The sequence below is a fragment of the Rhincodon typus genome, chromosome 28 (genome assembly GCF_021869965.1).
Source record: "Rhincodon typus isolate 14 chromosome 28, sRhiTyp1.1, whole genome shotgun sequence".
In the NCBI taxonomy this organism is placed as follows: domain Eukaryota; kingdom Metazoa; phylum Chordata; class Chondrichthyes; order Orectolobiformes; family Rhincodontidae; genus Rhincodon; species Rhincodon typus.
The window spans coordinates 21890442-21904406 of record NC_063359.1 but is presented as its reverse complement, the minus strand read 5'-3'; the positions used below and the strand labels follow the sequence as shown (position 1 = coordinate 21904406).

The window sequence follows — 13965 nt, the reverse complement described above, 5'->3', positions numbered from 1 at the left end:
CTGCTTGGCCTGCTGTGTTCATCCAGCTCTACACCTTGTTATCTCATGTAAGTTCCCTTTTTTTTTTGGTTAGCAGTATTTTCACCAAAAAAAATTAACTAACCAAAAAATTGACTACTTGATCGACCATTTCTTGGAATTCTTTTTCCCCCTCTTTTTAAAAAGTTACATTTAGTTTCATACCAGTAAATTTGGGCCAGGTTGTTATTTTTCTGTCGGGACATTTATTTAGTGTCCAGCAAATATGTCCTAAGGTTGGATGTTTGAGTTTCTGACTCACTGTCAAAGGGTTATTTCACTCCTGTTGATTGGTGCATGACTCTATGGCATAAGTCAATAAATGTCACCCTCTAACCAGCCAATTGTGGTTAATTTTTATCTTTGAAGAACTAGAAAAATAAAGCAATTCACTGGCTGTAGATAGGGCTTCTGATGTGTTAGTCATTAGTTAGACTTGCCTTTGCTTGTTTAGATTTTTAACTTCTTTGTGTGACATTAATGAAAGTAAGAACTGATAACACATGAACAAACTAGGGCATCTTAGTGAATAGAATAAGCAACTGTATATCTGCTTAACCAGAACTGAGCAAGATATGTCAATTAGAATACTAGGATTCAATGCTAAATAAGGCGCTGAAATAGAAATAAATAGAGAGAAAGAAAAACTGGATTCGGAGAAAGATGTAATTTAAAATCAATTTAAATTCTGTATCTTCAAAATGTCTAACAATTAAAATGTGAAGGAATGAGACTTTACACTTTATAACGTGAATTTTTCTTGCCAGGAAAGTTATTTTGGCAGTAATCAATACCTAGCCTAGCAAATGTAGTTCGTATTTACTGTTCAAATGCCAGAAACTTTATGCATTTCACTGGTGAGGCAGGCAGATCCTGTTTTTGGAAAGCTCGAAAGCAATGTTCAGATATTTGAGTTTAAGCCCACGTGTACCTGTCCCCTGAAGTTGCTGTACCATTGGCATATAAATAGCTGTGAATACAGTTAATCCCAGTTATTTTGATGAACAAGTGACCTTTACTAAACTGTATATCTTTGAGCAAGGATCTGCTCACAGAACTTGTTTTGTGCATAAAAATTGGGCAGGTTTACGCTGACTTCTTAAAGGGACAATATATATGTTTGATTCTTTTGTGGGTGTTTATATACTGTTTGTTGCATGTTGCAACCACCTTGCCTTGTTGGGTTTTCTTTTGCATTTCAGGGATGTTTCCCCATCAGTACTTCATTATTTTCAGTTTGGCACACAAACATACAGGAAATAGAGGGAAAAAAAACTATTGAATCCTAACTGCATAATCTCCTAGGAGTGGAAAAGAACCGGAGGGAAAAAAAATACTGCTAACTCAGGAAATATACTGGAAAATTCCTCCAGCTCCTACGGCAATCAAGCAAAGTGGCAGGAGACAATAGCCTATTACTCCTTATAGCCTCTGTTAACAGTGCTTGCCTTCAATAATTCAAAATGCCTTCCTCACTTAGGAGCCTGTGACGTTTCTCCTTGAAAATCATACTGTATGAAGAAGTGAGCACTGGGTGGTTTTGAACTCACTGAATAATTGAAATGAGGGATGACAGTTTCTGAGACTATGGGAGCTACACCTACTGAGACATTTTGGTCATGCCAGTCAATACACAGGGACATCCATTCGCAAGGTCTCTCCACGTGTGTCTTGGACAAGTTCGAGGAGATCCGTTTTCAGCACCTTTGGTTTAAGTGCGAACTTGCCTTGGGGTGTCTCCTACAGCCAAACTTCTAAATTTTCAATATGGAGAAACATTGTTGCCCATTTCTATTGTGCCCTTTGAGCAATTGTACCATTTTCTGCCACTGTCATGTCTTAGCTTTTATGGCAACCTGCAGTCCTTTAAGAGCTGCCACTTCATCAGATTTTGAGTGATTGGCTTCGCACTCTGAGCAAACATCTCCTGTACCAGTAGTTCATTAAGACCATAAGAAATAGCAACAGGAGTAGGCCATTCAGATCTTCAAACCTGCTCCACAATTCAACAGGGTCACAGCTGGTCCAATTGACATTCCTCACATCCACTTTCCTTCCTTTCCCCATAACCCTTGATTCCCTTACTGATTAAGAATCTATGTATCTATCTCAGCCTTAAGTGCACACAAGTACTCTGCCCCAAAACGTCTCTGTGTCAAGGAGTTCCAAAAACACTCAACTCTCTGAAAGAAGTTTCTCCTCATCTCAGTCTTAAATTGGTACACCTTAATTCTGAGACTGTGCCCTCTTAACCTCCAATAAGCAGAATCCCAATCTTTTTAATCTTTGGTCATAAGGCAATCTCTCTATACTTGGGATCATCCCAGTGAACCTTCTCTGAACTGTCTCCAATGAAGTAATATCTCTTCTTAGGTAAGGGGACTGAAACTGCTCACTGTACTCCAGATGTGATCTCAACGGCACCTTGTACGGTTGTAGTAAAACTTCCCTACTCATACTCCAAACCCCTTGAAATGAGGGGCAACATTAAATTATCATTCCTGATTACCTGCTGCACCTATGTGCTAGTTTTGAGTTCCCTTACCCCCACCCCAAGTCCCTTCATGTTGCAGCTTTCTGCATTTTTACTTCATTTAAATAATACTCAGTTCTTTTGTTCTCTCTTCTGAAATGAACAACTTCACATTTTTCCACATTATACTCCATTTGCCAACTCTTTGCCCAAATACTTAACCTATCAATATCTATCTGTAAATTGTCTCCATCCCTCTGGCAATCTGTCTTTCCACCTATTTTTGTTATCTGCAAATTTGTTTACAGTACATTCACATCCTTCCTCCATCATTAATATATATTGTGAACAGTTGCAATCCTAGCACTGATCCCTATGGAAGCCTACTGGTCACAGGTCACCAAACCTGCAAAAAAACCTTATCTGTGTCGTGCGCATGAGACATTTCCCTATCCATGTCATTCTCTATACTGCCTCCAAATGGGGCTCTTATCTTAAGACTTAACCTTTTGTGAGGTATCTTGTTGAATGCCTTCTGGAAGTCCAACTGGTTCCCTTCTATCCCCTCTGGTTGAGATGTCTTCAAAAATCTCCAATTAATTAGTCAGACATGATTTCCCTTGCATAAAGCCAAGCTGACTCTGCTTCATTAGATTATGATTTTCCAAATGTTCTGCTATACTTTCTTAATAATTGATTCCAATATTTTTCCAATTGTAGATGCCGGGTTAATCGGCCTATAGTTGCCCAGTTTTTGCCTCCCTGTTTGAATAGGAGTGTCACATTGGAGTTTTTCAAATCTCCAGCACTTCTCCAGAATCCAAGGATTTTTGTAGCTACCTCTTTTAAGATCCTAGGGTACAAGTAATCAGGGCCAGTGGACTTGCTGGCTTTGGGCCCATTAGTTTGTTTCATATGACTTCTCTAATGATCGTGGTGGTACTTGGTTCCTCCTCTATATTCTTGAGTATTAATGGGGTGTTTGAAGTATCTTCTACCATTAGATTAATAGATTCCTATTATCAAGTTTGGCATGGCAGACTATCTTTACTACTACCACAATTGCACCAATGCCAGAGGATTTCCAAAACTAGTTTTACAGGAACCTTTTCAGGCTGTGTATTGCAAAGTAAATCTGTGTAATGGTTAAGAGAATACACATGTCATTTAGTAGCCAACGTTTAAATTTCAAATGAATGCCAGGCATTTTCCCATGGAGTGAGGGGAAAGTTAGAGGCAGATCCATGTTCGACATTTGTTTTGCATTTCTACAAGAGCAGATTGCAGAAGGTTAATCATAGAGAGCTGTAAGTTACTTGTATTCCATGAAGAGGCATTGGCTAGAAGCAGAAGAGATGCATTGAATGGGCCAAAGACCTCAGACATAAGAAAAAAATATAAAGGAACTATTCAATGTAACATAGATAACTATTCTCCTCTAGCATCGCTTCTCATAAGCATTTCTTAAAATATAAATCAGTTTCTGTGTAAATCACGAAGTCTGTTTATAGTGAATATAAGCTCTATGTCCACATTGATATCTATGTATGTATTATTTGTTGTAATTCCTCGATATCTTAGTAGTTCTGTACTCCTAAACAAATAATAGACATTTCTAAACAAATTAAGCTTCAAGTCTAAACTTATTTTGAAGGTTGCACTGATGGGCATAATGGAGTAAAAACCAAGGCAGATCTGTAACATAGAGCTGAATTTAATTTCCATTGTTCTAGAAGCCTGAATAATCTGAAATACAGTCTTGACTTTTGTTTTATTATTATACACTTCACTGAATCTCTTTGCTATTAGGGTTATTTGGCACTACTGCAGTGACCGTGATGCATAGGCTGAGGCAGATTACTAATAAACCCTTTCAAGCATCACTAAGAATAGACTTTTTCTTTCTTCAGGTTTTATTGGTAAGCTGCTTATTGTAACAATTAATTAAAATGTTGCTTGAAATGTATGACATGGTATCATTTCTGTCACGTAAATGAAATAAATGATTCTTTGCATATTCCTAATACTGAGTTTATAAACCAGAAAAAAATGCCTACAGAAGCACAGAGCCTCAGGTCATTTGAAAAGACGGAACTAAGGAAAAATTCTTATTAGCAATTTTATATCCAAAATATAGCCTTGTCCTCGAAGGATTTTATTAAATCCAGATGAAATCTGACCCTGTGCAGTTTGTGGATGAAGTCCCAAAGCATTGCTGGGGGGATAATAAATCTCAAACCATTCTTCCAGTAAACTTATGCTTCATTTCCTGTTTTAAGCTAAATGATTGTGTGAAAATTGTATTTCCACCTGTTTATATTCAAAACTCTCTGGATTGCTTTCTAGCAGAGGAGGTTACTAATATTTGGAAGCAGTGAAGGACACCATATCCTTCGGGAAATTTAAAACTGCACATTCTCAGGAAAAAAGGTCTTATCCTTTCCCTAAGTTAATCATTTGTTCTTCAGATCATCTTGGATAATTACATTGGCAATCTATTTTTTGGTTATTTTTAAAATCAATTTTGATTTTTTTTTCAACCTTAAATCATTTGTTTTTAATCAGTTATTTGGAAAAGGCATTGGGTTAAAGAATTTTCTTTTAAAATAAACATGTTTTAGCCCAATGAATGATCATTATATTCGGAAAATGTACACTTGATCATGAGTTGGAATTTAATGATCTCTTATTGTGATGTGTTTGTTGTGATCGCTTATATTTCATTGATATTATTTTTAAAGTTTCCAATAGCAAGCTTTTATTCGCCTTGGTATGGCAATCATATTTGCATTTCAAACACAGTAACTTCAAGCAAACTACTTAATTAATGACTCTATCTTTAATGACTTAAAATCTGTCTCAACCTTGAAAATACTCTATGATAAAACGCTGAGGCATGTCAACAGGATCACATTTTATGGGAAGACTACATTTTTCCAAAGGAAAACTTTCTGCTTGCCCCCAAAAGAATGGTCAGCTAATGCAAACATGCTGTCTAATGGTCTGGCCAACCTTGATTAAACTCATAAATGAGGAAACGGAACATATTATAGTTAAAGTACCTTTAAGGAGAGCTTTTCAATTTTGTTAATTTTAATAAGGAAAGCCAACATGTTCTATTATTGTGCCAAGTTTCCCCCGTTTGAATATTGAATGTCATCTCCAGCATAGTGACATTACAATTGACAAACCAGGCTATGAGTATCATAGAGAAAGAACAAAATCCAAATAAATTCAGTTCATGAAAGTTTCAGTCTTTGTTCGCACAGAACTAAATGGATTTAAGTCATAATGTCTGCCAGAGCTACTTAATTTGAGTACTGTACTCGTGATTTGAATAAAAATAATTGTGAAGCTCTGCAGCGTTACATGGAAGTGACATGTCTTACAAAATTATGTATATGTATGTAAGAATTTTCACTGTGGGTTTTGACTGTTAGGTTCTTTACTCTTTTCTCTTGCTCCATAATTAAAAATAATGCCTTTCTGAAAGTTGGTACGGGATAAATTATTTAAAAATATGTAAAAGTTTGTTATAGCCGAGCCCATTGTGTCAGATCAAGTTCTTGATATGAACGCACATATCTGGGATAATGAACTCACAACATGTGCAAATATCTATGCTTGTATTATTTTATAAGTTGCTTGCTATGTTTGTTTTTATTTTAATTGAATTGAAGGATGCTTCTGTTCTGATGTTTAAGTTTCCACTTTAATACAGCCAGAGAGAGTCCCTCCACCTCGCCCACCACCTCCAAAGACAAACAGTGCTACTTTGCCCGTGAGTAGACAGAAGCTGTGTGTCTCCTTAATTGCATTTAACACCATCTAAGTTGCTTTGCTGACTACTTACCCTTTTCTTCAGTTGTGCTATATGGTCCTGTAGCAAAGGATTGGATCTTTGCTCAATTTTCTCTTGGACAGGTGTGAAACTCTGCTTATTTCTTCATCTAGTTCCTAATTCTTCTTATGTATGGTGAATTAGTTATGATTGGCATTCGATTAAAACTGTGGCAATAATGTTGCTCATTTGCATTTTCATAGGAATCCTGGGTAACACCACTAGAACGCTAATGTCTGGATACAAGTTTTTAACCTCAACTGCATGCTTGAATTTGGCAGTTTGTATTAGTACACAGAAAACATGCATGTAGTACAACTCAGAGGTGGCCTAACCTTTTCACTAAGTACATATTTGTTCTATAACCTACAATATTTGTACAGTGTGCAGTGTTCTCAAATGGCTCCGCTGCATTATGCATGTGGCTCATTTCACGGGGCATTTTGTGGGCATTTTTTTGCAAGTTTTTGGGATGTTTTCAGATTTCTCAATGTTCAGAATTTTGGAAAGCTAATTCTGTAACCTGACCAATGCACTATAGAAGTAAGTAGTGCAACCTTAGATGAACTGCATTGAAAATTTGCACTTGATGTGTTGAAGTAGTATGTGACTATTCAAACAAAATGCATCGTTTCAGAATGCCATGACAAATATTGACAGCTGTGATTCTTCCATTCAAAGAGCTCCCTATCCCAGTATTGTTGGAGAGTGGAGGTTAAATTATTCCTCACAGAAAGAACGGAATGTCATGTTAGTACAAAATGGTGTAATTAAAGGTGTGCGAGCAGGTCATCTGTCAGTTTCTCAATTGTAGACTGGCACACAACCAAGTAAGTAAGAAATATAGAAATAGCTTGACCCCAAAAAAGTGGGTATTGACAGTTACTGGGGATTGTAAATGGGAAACTTGTGTACCATTTAACAACTCAAATGATGCTCACAACAGGTAAACTTAAGCAAACACTGTTCATTTCAATACTTCCTCTTAATTGTCTTCATGCATGTTTTATGGTTTATTTTTTGGATTCCAAAAATCAGCATTACTGAAATGTCATTCCTAAGTCATTTGAGCCAATTCAGATGTATAGCCAAAAGCTAGTATTCTGTGGAGTTAAAAAAAAAGACAATCGTATCAAAAATGTATCAGCATTTTCAAAATTGATTTTACATTTCATGTAATAAGCTGCTTTAGAATAATACTGTCTTTGAGAATCATTTAAGAAGTGTGTGATACTCAGCTCGGAAGTCACAAGCAGTGAGCACAATTTCTGCAGACCCATTAGCTGTAGCAATAGGGAACCAAGCGTAATAGCTGACTGGGATGGGGACATGTTTGACCTTCTGCCCTGGACCCTGCAGTTTGCTATTAATCCAAAGGACCAAAAGGATGGTTGCACAAATATTAGCTGAGATTTGATTTGAAAGAAAAGTTAAACCAAATAGTATCAATTAAGGAAGAGAAATTAATGGATTCTGTCCTTAGTATAAGAGGCATCATTATCATTGTTCTTTTTTACTGTTTGCTCTAGCACCTCAGACAGTATTGTATTCTTCACAATCTGCCACCCCTAATCCTCACATCGCAGCAAAACAAAGGCTATGCTTCTGCTTTGCCAGTGCATCACGCAAGAAACATTATAGGTATTAAGTATGATATGAGGGTTGGAATCCATGGCCCCAACACACACACAGTACCATTTGTGCCAAGGTTGGTTTTCAGGAGGTATACAATTCTATCTTTGTGAGTTATATCAGAAGGTCTGAAAATTGAAAATATATACAAGTTTGATAGGCCTCTGACTTACGGTGAGAAGAATGCAAACTTTATTTTATTTAATACATTCAAATCCATAATTAAATGTAACAGATTATCTCTTGGTAGTACCACCAGAAATAACTGACTATCTCACTGTACCAGATCTTGCCTTTTTTTTACTTCTGTTTCAGCGTTTGTCTGCATGTCATGTCTCTGATTAATAACAGCTCTTTCACATGTACTTTTACCAAATGCTATAGAGGAGAGATACTAAGTGTAGTTATAAACTTAAACAAGATGCGAGGTTTAGACAGACAAGGGAAAGAGTTTGTATTTCAAGATCTGAACACAGTCCACATTGATGTGAGCGTTACATTCACTTTTCCTTCAGCTTGGCTGCTGTGAGCATCAAGCCACTGCAGTTAATCAGTTATGCCTATAAATCTGTAATTCATCAGATATGGCTGATTTGGAATATAATTTACCTGTTGGTAAAAACACTTAAAATTCACTTTGCTTTGTCAAAGTGAGTACAGGATGTAGAAATTTAATGCCAGTTACGGTTGTTAATTAATTATAAAGCTATCATTCAACACTTAATACTATGCATGCAGCAACCCTCCAGTGACATTTCAGGAGCAGTTAAAGAGCAGGTTCTCTTCCACTTTAGCTCCATCCAGGTTTTACTAATATGTCTCCTTCTTATAAGTAAAATTCACTTTTTTTTTAATTTAAAAGAACCTCCTATTGTATCTTATCACCATTTAAAGAGTCCACAGAATATATTAAATCCCAGCGGATCATGGTGTATTACTTAGTTTATGTTACTTGTCAGAAAGGACTCATTGTTCATTGATGCTGCCAGCACTTTTCATTTACAGGACTTGCATAATCTTGACATAAACCAGTGAGGTATAGTGCTACACTATATAGTGCAATGCCCTGCACAAGCTAAACAATTAACATCACATTTTAACATGCTATATTTATCATATTTTTAGATAAAAGGGTCGGTACCTTGTGATTATGTATTTAGTAATTGTGCAGCTGTAGTTAATCAAACTATTTTACTCTTCATAAGTACAAATTCATTTTGTAAAAGTGGCACATTGTTACGTTGCTGTATGCATTGCAGACAGAGCTGCTGTTTTGAACATAAGCTTGAATTTTATGTTTAATGATTAAATGTGAGCAGTTGGGTCTAAAGCAAATTCAGCTTTGCCCAGTTGGATTTGTCAGGTTCAGAACACTGTAGGGAATCTGCTTTTTTTTCTGACTTTCCACTGAAGTCCCTTTAGGCTATGGCTCCAATTCTTTTCTGCATTTCTCCCCAGATATATCTAGTGTTGCTGACACTAGTGGGGTAATCGCTGGCTTTTCAAAGCTCTGGCGGAAAGGTGAAAGTATTAGCAGCACGATGACAGGCAAGCTTCACGCATCACCTTCCAGCTCGAGCTTAATTAAACAGCCTCTTTTCTTTTTTCCCTTCTTCGTTCTATCATCCCTAATGAAGCAGTCTTTTCCATCGATCCTGCTGATTGCCAGGCCTCTCCTTTTGTTTGTTGGCACTGAGCCATTCAGCTGCGGTCTGACAGCTCAGCTCTGCTAATTAGCTCTGTTGTTCTTTTCCCCCATGTTTCTCCCTGTTGCAAGTTCAGGCAAACTTGCCACAAACTTAATCCTTCTGTTCCTACCAATGGGTTCACATGCTTAAGCTGTCTCCATTGTGTGGAAGGGCAGCTTTGTCTGGGGCCTGGCCCCCTCCTCAGCAAGTTCACAGACTGACCTTTCCTGACCTCTTTCTTCAGTATCACTGGCTACACTGAGGTCATGGTTTGAACACCAACCCCCTCGCTGCTAAACTTTTGTTGTATTCTACACAGAGTTAAACCCATGAATGCTTCATTTAATTTCTTTTGTTGTTTCTTTTTAAATTGGGGAACATCAGTGTAGAATTGGACTTTTTCCATAAATTCACTGAATATTGCTCACAGATTTTTTGCATTAAAATGAATATTAAAAATGCTATTGTAAACATCCCAAACATATTGCTTGATGAAGTTCATAACTTCATAGATTGTTTATGATCTTACATTTCTAGCCCTGAATGGAAATGGTCAATATAGCCAACTTACAGATTAGTAAATTTGAAAATTGGACTTCTGGTCCCTGGCACTTACACTGAAACATTTCCCAGGTTTCTAGTACAGCAATTCCCACAAAGTAACGTCTGTGGAATCTTTACTGTTACTTCTTCACGTTGAGCCCATTAATCAGAAATTGCTCTTTAATGGTTTTAAACCAGCTGCAATAGGTTATATAAAAGAAACTTAAGTGAAACTACTAAATATATTTAAAAACTGACATTACATTCTATTTTGTATCTGTGTCTGTAATTGGTAACCCCTCTCATTATCTGTTTTACTTTCCTAAACAAAAATTAGTTAAAAGGCATCTGGTAGACAAAACAGCAAGGGAACAAAATGACCCACAAAAGAAGCCAGCAACGCAGCATCTTCACACCACTGTGGTTGTGAAATCGTGTTCCAACAACGCTCATAAGTGGGAGGTACCACCTTGGAGGGGGAGGGATAAAAGCAATGCGTACCCCTTTGAATTGTGCAGTGCCACTGGTTTGAGACATTGTAAAAAAAAAAGCAGCTGGTTGAATCCTGGATATTTGAACATTTTATGTGAAAGGACTGAAACACATGGGGTGGTGGGGGTGAGATGTGGGGGGTAGGAGGAATGGGCAAAAAGGTAAGAATAAAAGAGGCATGCTCTTGTGACAACATTTTCAGAAGTACTTTAATCATAATTTAAAGTATATGATATGCATTTTCTAATAAACTATAATACTAAACATTGTTTGGCTAACAGCAATTTTTTGCAGTGTTTGTACATTTTTGGCAATTTGGATGATATTCCTGAATGTGTTTTAGCCCAGCAGCAGCACATGCTACTTATTAGTTTACTTAATTGCCTTTAAATAGCAACTGTATTAGGTGATAACATCCGATAATATTGGTTCTAAGAATTTTATGCTATGATATCACCAGTTTAAAGCTACTCTGTGTTTCAGCTGAGTCTAAATTATCTGTTTTGTGGCACTGTTAGCCCTTGCATATGTTTCTGCTCATTGAGAAATAAGGCTTTGCACTGATAGACTACAATGAGTGTATATATTTATTATTTCAAAATACAGATGACTATAAATGTAGCGTTTGCTTTTTAGTAATAGATTCCATTCCCCCAGTGCAACATCAACTTTTTTTTCCAAATGTGAAGCCCTTTTCTGTCACGTGCTGAAAAAAATAGCTATTTTTGGTAGTCAGAATGAGGGCTTGTTTGGGGATGAACATGTGGCACCTTTCCACATGTGATTGTTCGGTTGCTGAGAGGCAGCTCTTCCCCTCTATTTCAGTTTCCTGTGTATAGCTCTCACTCTTGATTCTGGCATTTCCTGATTGGATGCCTCTTGAAACACAGAGGAATGGAAATGGAGAGTAGAGAGAATCACATTGAGAGGGATGACAGGGGATAAGAAAAGATAGCCAATGGGCAACCTGAACCAGGCCGAAGCAAACAACTGAATCAAATCTATGCAGAACCTCAGTGCCTTTCCTTTTATTGCGTAATATTATGCTCTCATTTAAGAATTTGAGTTCAAGACAGACTAGTCAAGGAGAAGGCGAGGTCAAAAACTGTGTTCAGACTTATGTAATAAACAATTCTAAAGAAGCCTATCGATACCAACTGCTATAATACACGGTAATTAGAGATATACCAAGCTGTAATCTTACCATTAGATTCTTGAAAAACTATTCTCTACATGTGCGTTTGTCAATCTCTGTCACACATTGAACTACCACCTAGACACTGTGCTATTTATGCCCACTAGGGGAGCAGCTCTAACACATCACAAGCTTGCTACAGGGTCCCCAAGCCCTTTCACAAAAATATCCTACTCACACATTTTCAAATATCATCTGTTGTAGAACTTATCAGCCACATGTGATTAGGGGCATTAAGACAACTATACTGTGAATCTGAAGTTACATGCAGGCCAGACCAAACAGAAATGCTAGGTCCCTCAAATAAAACCAAGAACTGCAGATGCTGGAGATCTGAAACATACAAAAACAGAAAGTGCTGGATAAACTCAGCAGGCCTGGTAGCATCTATGGAGAGAAAACAGTTAACGTTTCGTGTGCAGTGACCTTTCTTCAGAACATTACAGTTCTAAAGAAGCCAATTCAGAAGCCTAAATAAAACATTAAATTTTATTTAACAGAAAAGTTCAACATAGTTTGCAGTGAACATAGCAGCAAACACACCAGTACGCAAGCATGTAAACTGCTGTTATTGGAGTGCTAAGAACTCTCAACCCTCACGATTTCTATAACACTACCAACAGAAGCTGTTTGGCGTGGAAAGTTTTACTAAACCCTGTGCCTGGTAGTAATACAGAATATAAGTTCAGGTGTGAAACAGACATTTTTGGTGTAATGAGGTATTGTATTGATTCTGTAATTATTGTCTCAATGTCTACAATGACTAACTCTATACTGAACTATGAAAAATATTTTTCATATGTGATGCTAGATTCTTCAATATTGATGTCTCATGGGATGATTTGAGAATCCATGAGTACTTCCACTGACAACTGAGAATCCATTACAGTAAAGGTATATGTGGGTTGAGAGAATCAATGTTTAATCCAACCTCAGACTTCAGGTGTTACACAAACTATGACATCAGCCAAACCTGTTGCTCATGTTTCAGCTTCAGAATCATTCCCCACTATCTGCTCATTAATTTTGAGCTTCTAAATGTGCAGTTTTTGAGCATTCTCACAGCATGGTGAGCTTTTCACAAATTGACTGCTTTAATTCTTTCTGTTCTGAATGCTCACAGATTTCGCTTAACGTGGTTGCACTACAAACTACATAAAACATACTTGTTGCTCTATGTTTCCAAGCATCTTGCTTTTGTTTCACATTTGTGTCCTTGAATCTGTCTTAATTTAATGATCTATTAAGTTCAAGATGTAGGTTTCTCATGCAATGTACAGTGCATTTCATATAAATAAGCATCTGGCTGGTTTCTTTCTTTAGGGACATGTTTAATGAACAATGTTAGGAGAAGGCCTTATTCAGCTATGGATGGTATCCTTGCTGAGTAGTTGATAGTGATTGAACAATGCTTTCATGAACTCTATTGATTATTTCAAGACAGACATTTGATGACCTAATAATAGCTATTGTTTGGACCAGGTTTCCAAAGCTTAAGTAAGATTTTTTTTAAGGACGATGTGAAACAGAATTTTTTTTCAATTAAGGTTACAGCAGTGTTATTGTTACACTTCACCTGGGTAGACATAGATTCATCCCTCATGATTAAAACACAGAATCTCTACTTGGTTGACCAGGGTGTACTTTATAATTAACGGCAAGTTTGACTCATAGGATGTTGACAAACTAAATCTGAAGTGATGACAAGCTCTCTGCTTGGGTTTCTTCCATAACTGCTTGGCCTGTTCTGCATACGTATGTTTTAACTATTACATGAAAATTCTAGTCTGCGCATTTCATTCTTCAACTTCTGGATAGCTGGAATTGATTTTTTTCGAGACAATGTCTGCGATTGTGTTTTAATACTGACGAGTTTTGTTCTAATACAAATCTGTGTATTTCAGGCACGTCCTCCAAGACCACCAGTTAAGAAACCAAGAGGTAATGCACTGCCAGTAGAGTCTCGAATATCCTCCATTTCAAGTCCAGAGCAGTAAGTATTGGCTAAGATAAAAGGTGTAGAGCTGGATGAACACAGCAGGCCAAGCAGCATCATAGGAGCAGGAAGGCTGACGTTTCGGGC

The 13965-nt window shown here is 37.1% G+C and overlaps 1 protein-coding gene across 1 annotated transcript in view; it reads left to right on the top strand.

Annotated features, from left to right (window-relative positions):
- The first annotated feature begins 6169 nt into the window (after window positions 1–6169).
- LOC109912627 (DENN domain-containing protein 1A-like) overlaps window positions 6170–13965 on the top strand; it is a 164607-nt gene continuing 156811 nt past the window's right edge. The window contains exons 1-2 of the mRNA XM_048613578.1: window positions 6170–6272; window positions 13787–13875. The gene's annotated coding sequence lies outside the window, so the exon portion shown is untranslated. The remainder of the gene's footprint in view (window positions 6273–13786; window positions 13876–13965) is intronic.